Here is a 12,157-nt window from a genome sequence, read left to right on the forward strand (position 1 = left end):
AAAAATTTGTTTTGATGGATATTTTAAAGATTTGTGGTATATGTAGATTTTTAATCTTAGTAGTCATTACAACAACACTACCATTCAACCAATAGATTATGTAATGAATCTTAATTTAATTTACAAGTTCTAGTATGAATTATATCAATACAATAATTCTAGTATGGATATTTTTAAGATTTGTGGTATATGTAGAGTTTTAATCTTAGTAGTCATTACAACAACACCACCATTCAACCAATACATTATGTAATGAATCCTAATTTAATTTACAAGTTCTAGTATGAATTATAAACAATATATTAAGAATAGTTTTTGTATTTCTTTAGAATTTCACACTCATTTGAGGCTTACTCTAATAGTTCTCCCGCATGCCCTTGATTAATGATTGATTGTGCTCAAGGTATGGCCACATATGGAAGCTCAATACAAATCTACATTTACTAACTTACAATTCGAGCTAGAATCTTGGGACTATGGTGTCTAGTGCCATAGACCTCTTGGATTTTAGTGTTAGGTGCACACCATAGTCCAACTATTATGGGCCCAAATATGAACTTCTAATGACCAAAGGGTAACTGCACAAAGATGAAGGACCTAAAATGGGTATAAGATGTCACTTAATTTCTTATAAATCAGCTACCTTTGAGCTTTGACAAGAAATTGAAGAAACATAGACCCAAAATTTGAAGATGTGACATGAACAAGAGTTATAGTACTTTGAATTTAGTTTCGGTTTCTAAGATGCTAATTTATTTTGAAAATGATGGAGATTAGAGCCCTCAAAAAGGGGGAGCACAAAAGTGGTCCCATTTTTTAATGTCTAGTGCACTACCAACAAACTTGTTAATTTTTTTTATTTTTTAAAATAATAATAAATTAATCACTCTAATGTGAACTTAGCTAACACTACATAGTCTATCCTAGATTTTTGTACTAGTTTTCTAATTCACATTTGATTTTTAATGAGTTTCCAAAGTGGAAATGTCTTGAGGATGTGAGTTTGAGTGTGCTCCCATAAAAATCATTAAAAGGCAATACAAAATCCTTTTTTTCGTGAACAATTGAGTCTAATTTCTAAAAATGTAACTTGTTTCAAAATTTGATTAATGGGCTAAAATCTATGTCCCAAATAGTACTTGTTAGTTTTTGACAAAAAACAAAAATGCTTACAAAAGAAATCAGAGCTGAGAAGCTTAAAGTAATGAAAAAATAAAATAAAAAATACATAAATAACTAACAAATAGATCTATAAGGTCTTGTTATTTTATTTTTATGTTTGAACCACGTGCAACTTTGATAAGCAGCACAAACAAAAAATATAAAATTCTTGATATATTCATTGGAGAATAGTATCTCAAACATGTTTGAATCATCCAAGCCATTGGGTTGGACACCCAAGAAAAATGAAATCCTTAAGTTTGGTGTTTCTCAATGCAACTAAAAAGGAATACAAAATATATGGTGAGTACCTAATATGTCCCTTAACCCTGCTAGTGTAGACATTTTCCTAAACTCATGTTGGATAATTTTGAGGAAACTCCACTGAAAATAGTGGGGAAAAATTAACTTTTTGTATGATCGATCTAGGAACACGTTAGGTCAATGAATGAAGAAGCTAGGATAATAGCTAATAGATGAATCTAACTCTGAAGAACGAAGCACAAAGAGATAGAAAATCTTGAATGCATAGTCAATATGTAGCGAGGTCAAACATTAGGAGAGAGATAAATCTAGAGAAAATGGAAAGTGTCAATCATATGCCCTAGATAGATAGGTAGATCAAGAGAAAATGGAAAATGTCAAGCATATTCTCCTAAGAAATAGATATAGAAGAATCAATTTGCAATGATGAAAAATAATGATAGAGTATTCCTCCCCCCTCGGGATCAAAATTGAAAGTAGAGGAGATACATAAATGAGATAGATTTGATTAAATTGAGATAAGACAAAGTCCATGATGACAGATAAAAGATTAAGACCAAAGAATGACCACTAAGTAATGAAGATCGTATGCCCCAATTTGACTAAGTTTGACCAAGAAAGTTAGGACATAAGAATTAGGTCAAAATAGGAAGAAAGGAAAAATGAATTGAACTGGAATGAATGATAACAGAGGTGAAGAGAGTAGAAATAAGTTGAAGAAATGAAGAAGATGGAGATTGCCTCAGAAAGATTTAAAGATTAAGCCTCGAAAGATCAGTCAACAACACAAAAAAAAGAAAATTTTTGAAAGACAATTTTGACCATCAAGATGAACCCAAATATTGATTTAGGACATCGAAATTATATAAGCATTTAATTTTTGTGGAAATTTGAAGTGATCAAAAGTTAGGTCAAAAATAGGTCAAAAGGGGTCCAAAGCGATAGAGTTGATATGATAATAAGATTAGCCCTTCGATGATAGGGAAAGAGAGAGTGTGGTTAGATGATAGGAGTTGAAGACATGGTCGAGACGAATCAAGGATATGAATGCAGTTTACTTACACATCCATAAAAGATAAAGGATACTCTCTCAACAAAAAAATGCACAACTAAGCTAAAATTGAATCCTAAAACACAAGCTAGTATGAAAAGGTGTAATTGCAAGGGTTATATAAGTAGGTCCTAGCTTTTATCATCTAATCTTATTAGGGACATCAGAAGATCATACAATCATCACTAGTATAAATATGAGGATATGAATATGATTTGTATCAGATAGGGATGTGGGAACCCAACCTATGCATCAAAGACATAAAGATTAAGATGATAGTGCATTTAGATTCCCTAGGTTTAGTGTAGCAAGATACTACTTGCATCGAGACACAAAATATCAAGATGGTTATAAGAACGATCTTGTAGAAAAAATAGACAAAGACATAACATTGAAGATCCTAAGTGTTAAGTGTGTCAAGAAAGATGCTCAAGACACCTAAGATTAACAAAGTACACCTACAGAAAAAAATCAAAGGAAAACATGCCCCATGCCCCTAGTCCCCTAGTTCATGACATCCTTCAGAGACTACTAGGGAAGGAACAATAAGCAAAGAAATCATCATAGACAACAAAAAAAACAACAACAACAACAAAAGTTCATGCATGTCTTAGTCAGTTTTCGTTTAAGTGCATGTGTCAAAGTCACATGATTGTCTTCCTAGGACTTAATTCTGCCAGTGAAAAATATCACAAAATCCTAGACTATAGCCAAAGTATCAGATAAGTATTGAGAAACACTTGATGTCAAGAGGAGGTGTTGAAATTTTTTTTTTAAGAGCTGCCAAAGAAACCATGATGCAGCTAAGAGACCATAACAAGCGTAAAGAGTTTGTGCCCCCTAAATGTAGGCAATAGGCAAGGCAAAGAGATGTGAGATGGATGGTTCATGAGCAAAAACAAAGATACTTATAGAAATAGATACAAGGGTCTCAAGTATTGTCTATTTCAAAGTTTTCACCACTTGGTAGGAGCTCTCTTTTTATTTTTTTAGGACTTTTTATGATTTTTTTGGAGATACATCAAAGCGCCTATTCCTAGTTTTTCACTAAGATGATCAAATTTTCAGGAATTTTTTTTTGTTTTTTAGGATTTTTTTCAGCATCATATATGATTTTTTCAAGATCATAAAGTATATACAAGCTCTGAGAAATGTGAGCACTAAGCATAGAACTTCTTCAGATGTAGCATGTTGATAGGTTTGGGAATATTCTCTCCCTTGGGTGTGGAGAGTTGATAAGAACCAAATCCAAACGCAGTAGTGACAATGTAAGAACCCATCCAATTAGGGTTCAAACTTGCCTTTATGTTCTCCATTTTGTTGATTATTTGGATTCTCTTTAAGGACAAGGTCACTAACTTGAAACACCCTAGGATGAACCTTCTTATTGTAGGTAGTAGACATTAATTTTTGATATGCTCTCATGTGGTCGAAAGAAGCCTTGTAGTGTTCATCTAGGAGTTTGATCTCTTCTATCCTTGTATCTTTATAATCCTCATTAGTAATTATCCTTTTCAAGGAAACTCACAAAGAAGGAATCTCAACCTCTAGAGGTAGAATAACCCCAGAACCATGGACTAGAGAAAAAAGTGTAGCCCCAATAAGTGTTTATGGGTTAGTCCTATAAGCCCATAGTGCAAGATTAATCTGTTGATGCCAATTTCTTCTAGACTTATGTATATATCTATGTAATATTTTTAGCAATGTCTTATTTAAAGTTTCATCTTGGCCATTCCCTTGGGAATAGTAAATAGAGGATTAATGTTGTTTAATCTTGAATTTCTTGCAAAGTTGCCTAAGATCTTTATTCTTAAATTGTCCCCCATTATTAATAACTATAGAGGAAGGAATCTTATTGTCGGTGTAAATAATTATTCACTATTTAAACTTACTTAAGTTTACTTAGGTTAATGCATTATTTTAATATTTATTTATTAATCACCTAGGAGTATGTGCACTCTTGTGAGTTGTCATGTTGGCAACATAAGAGTATGCACCTCTTTTATGCATATGGTGTCTAAAACATAGGAGTTAGCACACTAATTAAGCACATAGTGTCTACAACATCTCCACTTAGATACACCTTGTCATTCTTATCCTCTCACCTAGAATGATGGATAAGACGTGTGCTTAGTTGTCATGCTTATCTTATCTCTTGGCTATTTCTAGAGACATTCTAGATGCATCTTAGAGGCCTTTATATACATGCACTCCTAGTGTGTACACTTATCTGAACATATAATATAGAGCAATGTATGAGGACATACTCTTATATATTGATCATACTCCTATTTGGTCTACAGTTGTGCTGTGTTCGAGTTCTATGATCTTGGACAAATTTTCCTCTATGCTAAATTCTTACATGGTATCAGAGCTCTTGGAGAATTTCCTTTCACATTTCCATTTGAGACCATCTTCTTGCTTCAGCACCTCAACCCGAATCTGGAGTATCACAGAAATTGGGAGCATCTAGAACCAGATCTGACCTCACCATTGCATCTAGAATGTTGATTCGGTGAAAATTGGCTATAAAGCTGCCTACTCTAGGCCAAAGTTGATCTTGAGGCAATATATTTTTGCAAACCGACAACCCAAAGACCTAATTTGTAGAATTGGTATGATCATTTTAGATCTATATATTTAATTTTTAGATCTACATTTTTTTCATCTACATCTCTACAAAAAAAAATTGGATCTACATTATTTTCTAGAAATTTTTTAGCCATCAGGCCATAGGAGAGATTTTTTGTAGGTGAAAATTGGTGCTTGCTAGTGCAAATCAGATATTTGCATCACATTTAAAAGGTTAAAAAACCTCTAGATCAAATTTTGTTTCATCCAAATTGGACATATGAGGCAAAATCTAGAGCCATTTGATTTTTGGAGGCACAATGGTGGCGATTCAGAAAAAATAATAGTAGCAGCAATTTTCAAACAGCGATATCTCCCTCATACAGACTCCTTTTTGCAAGCAATTTTTTTTATTTTGGGGTAGAATTTCATGATCTACACATTGGTGTAGGTGTTTTGAGATCTCTATTCCTAAAAATTTTTGCAATTTGCAAATCCCAAATTTTGTCACTTAAAATGCTTAGTACAAGCTCATCTGGACTCCAAATCAGGTTCTATTTTTTTTGAAAGTGCATTTTTTTTTGTCTACTTTCTAGATCTATAATTAGATTATAAGTTCCATGGATAGAAATACTACTTTTAAAAATAGGCCCTAAATTGGCAAGTGGCTATAAAGTGCCTGAATCATCCACTGGGAGGGTTCTTTGATTTTTCTTGCATTTTGGGGAGTTACGTTGATTAGTTCATCATGGAAGAGGAAGATTTAATTACCTTGAAACTAGATAACTATCAGGAATGGAGTCAATTAGCTATCAAATATCTCAGTCAACACAATACACTACCATATGCGAGAGGACTTTTATACGATGAGGACACATGTTCCATCCTTTGTCTTTGTGCACTCTTTCTCTTTATGGATATGGAGGTTATGGATTCACTTGATGACTTGAAGTCAAAAGATTTATATGATATTTGGATCCATCTTTGGGAGACGTATGGAGATCCACACATTCCTCCATTTCCCAAAGATTTTTACCTCTAGATGCAGCTGCATACTCTCTGGATGAGATCACACCTCTAGATGCTCATGTTGCTCTTATTGATCCTATTCCAACCATAGATACTTTGGATTCAGTGCACTAGGACACTTCATGTCTTCCTACTTTACCTTCATGTGACAACTTCCTTCCAAACATTGCACAGCTACTTGTGGAGCCTCACATTGAAGATGTTGGGGACATTCTCGATGTTATTCATCTTCTCTTTGAGGTGAATTCTTCATCTATTGGCACAATGATAGATTCATGTACTTTAGCACAATAGGGTACACTTTGTCTTCTAGTTCCAACCTTAGGTGATGACTGCTTGACTGACATTGTAGGTTTGTTTGTGGAGTCACACATAGTAGACTTGGGAGACTTCTTTGATGATATACTACTTCTCTTTGATGAGGAAAATCCTTCTACAGTTGTTGTGAGGGCTCACTCTGACCCTCATGTCCATTCTCTACATGATCAGTCTTTATAGGCTAATGTAATTGTGGATACTTATGTATAGCATCTACAGGAGGTCTCTTTGTCATTTGAGAAGATTGTTGGTTTCTTGAAACAAGTTCTACATCACTCCTTGCTTGATTTGCACTTCTTCTCAGCATTTTTAGAAGGAGCCATCATTAGCATCAACACAGGGACACTTAAATAGGTTTCAGAGATACCTTACATCATTAAGATTCTTTCTCCATCTAGGGGACACATCTCATTTGTACCTCTACAATTGTTTCTTCCAAAGGGAAGGAACATCATTCAACAGCCATGGATCAGCTTCTATATTGGAGCATTTCTCACTAGTCAGTACCTTACTTATTGTGGGGGGGGGGGGGGGGGGGACTACCTCGTCTCCTTCTTCTCCTTTTTGGGGGAGACTTTTTCCTCTTAGGGGGTTTTGTCCTTCTCCCATTTCTCTCTTGTATATACTGGATGTATGTCATAATGGGGGGGTCTTGATTACTCCATCCATCCATACATCCCTTTTCATCTCTCTTTTTGGGGGAGGGTTTTTCCCATGAGGTTTTCCCTCTTTCTCCACTTTATGAGAGATTGCATTTGCATTATGTACATGGGTATGTAACATGGCCTAGTAGTCAGGACCCATCATGCATTTCATCCTAGATTATGTGAACTTAAGTGCATTCCCCTAAGTTGCACTTAAGGGGTGGTGTTGGTGTAAATAATTATTCACTATTTACACTTACTTAAGTTTACTTAGGTTAATGCATTATTTTAATATGTATTTATTAGTCACCTAGGAGTATGTGCAATATTGTGAGTTGTCATGTTGACAACATAGGAGTACGCACCTCTTTTATGCACATGGTGTCTAAAACATAGGAGTTAGCACACTAATTAAGCACATGGTGTCTACAACATCTCCACTTGGGATACACCTTGTCATTATTATCCTCTCATCTAGAATGATGGATAAGATGTGTGCTTAGTTGTCATGCTTATCTTATCTCCTGGCTCTTTCTAGAGACATTCTAGATGCATCTTAGAGGCCTTTATATATAGGAACTCCTAGTGTGTACACTTATCCAAACATATAATATAGAGAAATGTATGAGGAAATACTTTGATATATTGATCATACTCCTTTTTAGTCTATAGTTGTGCTTGTGTTCAAGTTCTACGATCTTGGGTGAATTTTTCTCTAAGAAAAATTCTTACATGGTATTAGAGCTATACCAAATTCTTACACTTATAGTAATAAATGATGTGATTTAGGATGAAAAGAGTAACATGCTTTCCTATAGTAGGAGAGAGAGGAAAAACTTCACCCCATTTAGTGAAGTACTAAGTAGCTTTAATGATAAACTTGTCTCCACTAGAAGAACTAAGATGTATCTTGCCAACCAAAATAAAGGCCCACTATTGAAAAGGTCAATGTGTGATAGAGGGAATCAACTCACATCCAGGAGCACGAATCAAGTGACCACGAAGTTGACACTTTTTGCAAGACTTAGCATACCATGTGACATCACCTTGCATAGTACAACAATAGGAACCAACCCTAAGTAATTTTTGAGTAAGTGCAAGGCCATTAGAGTGAGACTCACAAATGTCATCATAAATTTTAGATAATGTTTGTTCACACGCATCCTTCTCTATCATCTAAGCATCATTCTATCTATACTCTTCCTATTCAAGTCATCGAAGGCCAGGATATAGTGAGAAGCATTGTGAATAAGTTTGAATTTTTTATTGTGAGTTAGGTTATTAAGAATGATTTGATCATATAAGTAAGAATAGATGGGTAAGTGCACCAAGTTGTGGTGCCAAAAGGGGGGTATATGTGGCCACTTTTTTTTTGAAATTAACAATTTTTGAACTTTGACAAGAATTTGAAGATAGATACACTCAAGATTTTAAGATATGACAAAAACAAAAGTAGTAGTCCTTTGAATCTAGTTTCTAAACTACTAATTTTTTTTTTAAATGGTTTAGTTTTAGGTCCTCAAAAAAGGGGGCCATTGAAAGTGGTACTATTTTTTCAGAAAAAATATAACATAGTGCAAAGTGTGCCACCCCTAATATTTTAATTTTTTTTTGAAATTCTTTAATAGCTCAAGTCAAAAGTTACCTAACACTGTGTAGTTTATCACAAATTTTTTAGGTAATTTTATAATGTATTTTTTTTTTTTATGAATTTTGTAATTGGACACATCCCAAAAACATGAAATATCTATGTGCTCCCCCTAGAAATGATTGAAAACAAAATCTAAAATCAAAACTTCTTTTTTTCAAAGTATGTAGAATGGAGTCTAGTTTCTAAAAAACTAAGTTGTGAAATTCTATGAACGAGATAAAATCTACATCCCAATTAGTACATGTTGTTTTTTGATAGAAAATGGGCATACATTCAAAAGAAATTATAGTTGAAAGGCTTGAAACAGTTCAAATTCAAAATAAATTATATATTTATATAGCTAACACAGAGATCTACAATATCATGCAACTTGATTTTATCAATGCTCAACCACGAGGAAACTTGAAGGAGAGCACATAAGAAAAATCAATCATTTTTTGTATGCTTGCTAAAAAACATGTCTTAGACCATTTTAGAGACTCAAACCTTTGGGTTGGATTCCCAAGGCAAATCCAAACCTTAGGCTTGGTAGAATCTAAAGCTTTACATAATGTGCATGCACTATTTAAAGCATTTTTAAACTCAAGCTCACATAGCACGTACATGGTATAGTGCACATGCACTTTGTAAGCCTAGATTTTAATAGAGGGGGAAGGAGAGAGGGAAGGGGAGAGAGAAGGGGGGTAGAGAGTGAGAGAGTTGAGGATAGGGATAAAGTAGGAGATGGGAGATGGTGGGATAGGGAGAGAAGGAGGCAGAAATGGAGAGAGAGAGAGAGAGAGAGAGAGAGAGAGGGGGGGGGGGGGCGGATGGGAGAGGGGGGGATATATATATATACATAAAGAGAGAGAGTGTGTGTGGGATATATAGAGAGAGAGGGTGAGAGAAAGAGAGTTGGAGATGGGAGAGGGAGAGATAATAGGTGATGGGAGAGGGTGGGAGAGAGAGGGAGAGGGAGAGGGAGGGAGGGAGAGAGAGAGGGAAAGAGAGGGTGGGATATATAGAGAGAGGGGGGAGGGACAGAGAGAGGGAGAGAGAGAGAGAGAGAGAAGGGGATGGGAGAGGGTGGGATATATATATATAGAGAGAGAGGGTGGGGGAGGGAGGGGGAGAGAGAGAGATAGATAGAGAGAGAGAGAGAGAAGGGGATGGGAGAGGGTGGGATATATATAGAGAGAGAGAGAGAAAGAGATAATCAGGGATGGGAGAGAGGGAGGAGGAGAGAGAGTAGGGTATGGGAGAGCATAAGGGGGGGGGGGGAGAGAGAGAGAGAGAGAGAGAGAGAGAGAGAGAGAGATTTCACATAGTGCATGTGTGCTTAATAGTGTGTACACACTCTATGAAAACACCAAAAAATAGTTATAACAAAAGTTTGGGTCCATACTGACCCATATTCTTCTTTTTTTATTGTCTAATCTACTATTTTGATAGAAAACAAGGGTTTCATTTTGTTGGAAGTTAGCAAATACCAAATTCAATCATTGGATACACTATTTGAAGGCTTTTCGAATATTCTTTCATGCTATTGGAAGCTAGAAAACACCAAATTCAATCATTGGATACACTATTTGAATTCCTTTTGAATATTCTTTCTATAGAGAAGGTTAGTGTAATCCTTTTTAAATATTCTTTGTTTTGCTTAGGTAAAAGAAAGTTTGAAGGGGACCTGAAACCCCAAACAAAAAGGAACTAAAGTCAGGAGCTGGTTTTATAGGGACCAGCAACCCAGAATATCAAAGTAGAATTCAAAGGCTAGTATTACAGGGACCAACAACCAAGTCAATCTAGTTTTATAGGGACCAAAAACCAACATAAGTTAACAAAATAGCAGGGACCAAAAGTCTAGATAAAAACCTAGATAAAGAACTTTGACCAGATCTTTTATAGCACCAATAATAGAAGTTCCTAAGACAACAACCTCTTTGAGAGAATCATGAATATTCTTCATAGAAAGTTGGAGGTCCTCTTTCTTAGTGCTTTGTCTGGTTCTCCTATTTAGACAACTAACCAATAGTGGGGCATGACCAATTGAATTAGCTTTATCCGCAAAAACTTTCCCAATAGAAGCAGCAACAACTAGGATGGATGAAGTAACATCTTGCATACCCATCTCCCTATCCTTAATTAGTTTTTTAAGGGAAGCTTCATACTGCTAGATTTTGGTTGGATTTTTCCCAACCAAAGATTCTAGCTCCCTCTGCTTCTTACATTCCTCATCTTGCTTCACCTGTGAAAAAAGGGACTTTTCCTGCAAGGAAGAAACAACTAGGTGAAGTTTTTTAATTTCATTTTATATCTAGTTGTCCATCTCTAGCTCAATATTAGTTTTGTCTTTGGCTTTATTTAGAAATTCCATAACTTTATTATTACCCTTTGAATCTTGGGCATCCTTGGAATCATCAATATGTTGAGGCTTTTCCTTAAAGTCCTTGGTTTGGGTCTTTGGCTCATTATCTATACCAAGATTAGTATCATCATGACCATATTTGGCCAAAGAATCAGTAGCTAGCATTGGATCAAGGGAAAGGTAGTATTAACAAGGGAGATCTTAGTACGTACTAGCTCTAGTGTCTGGGTAATCTGGTTGACTAACCCATCTTTTTCATTAATATTGGTCTCCTTCCTAATTTTTTTTATCATGTAAGACTTCCTTATTCACCATCTTTCCACTATCCTCTTTGATAATAACACCCTTGTTCTTAAGACTGGAAGTGTTTCTCTAATTCTTTTAGACTTCAAGGAAGGGACATCATCCATAACTTTACCCTTATTAGAAGAGTGCTCACCTTGCTTGATGGTGATACTAGGGGAAGAAAGTGTAGAATCATGGACCGAGATATCATCTAGGATGGGAGTGAAATCCTTATTCTTAGAAGAACAATTGTCACTCATAGTCTGGGACATGTCATCATCCATGGGGGCATCGTCAACCTCCAAATCTTTGGAGCTCTAATCAGAGTCTATTTCCATCACCAAAACTTGCTTGCTGCTACTTTTCTTTTTGTTGAAGAGTCACCAAATTTTTCCTTTTTGTTGAGCGTACCTTCCACTTCCCTTTTCAATTTGTTGCTAGAAACAAAATGAGAAAGGGTACTATCTTAGCAAAACTCAATGATAAGCAGTATGAGACCCTCATGGATGATAGTAACAAAGAATTTTTAAATATTCTTTGTTACTATAGAGACAAATTTCATTATAATTTGACAAGTTATTTAACATATATTGTGTATTCATTGAAATAATTATAATCTATATATGTATTTTGAATGAATTGTTATTTACAAATTTTAATTAATTCAGATATTTGAATAATATGACTTATAAAAATCATCAAAATAAGGAAGAAACCAAAAACTCAAACAACAGAAGAGAGAGAGAGAGAGAGAGAGAGAGAGAGAGAGAGAGAGAGAGAGAGAGAGAGAGAGAGAGAGAGAGAGATTTGGAAATTAAAAGAGATAAAATGAAACT

The sequence above is a fragment of the Cupressus sempervirens genome, chromosome 6 (assembly GCF_028749045.1).
Source record: "Cupressus sempervirens isolate cs-2001-9-10 chromosome 6, ASM2874904v1, whole genome shotgun sequence".
NCBI lineage: Eukaryota > Viridiplantae > Streptophyta > Pinopsida > Cupressales > Cupressaceae > Cupressus > Cupressus sempervirens.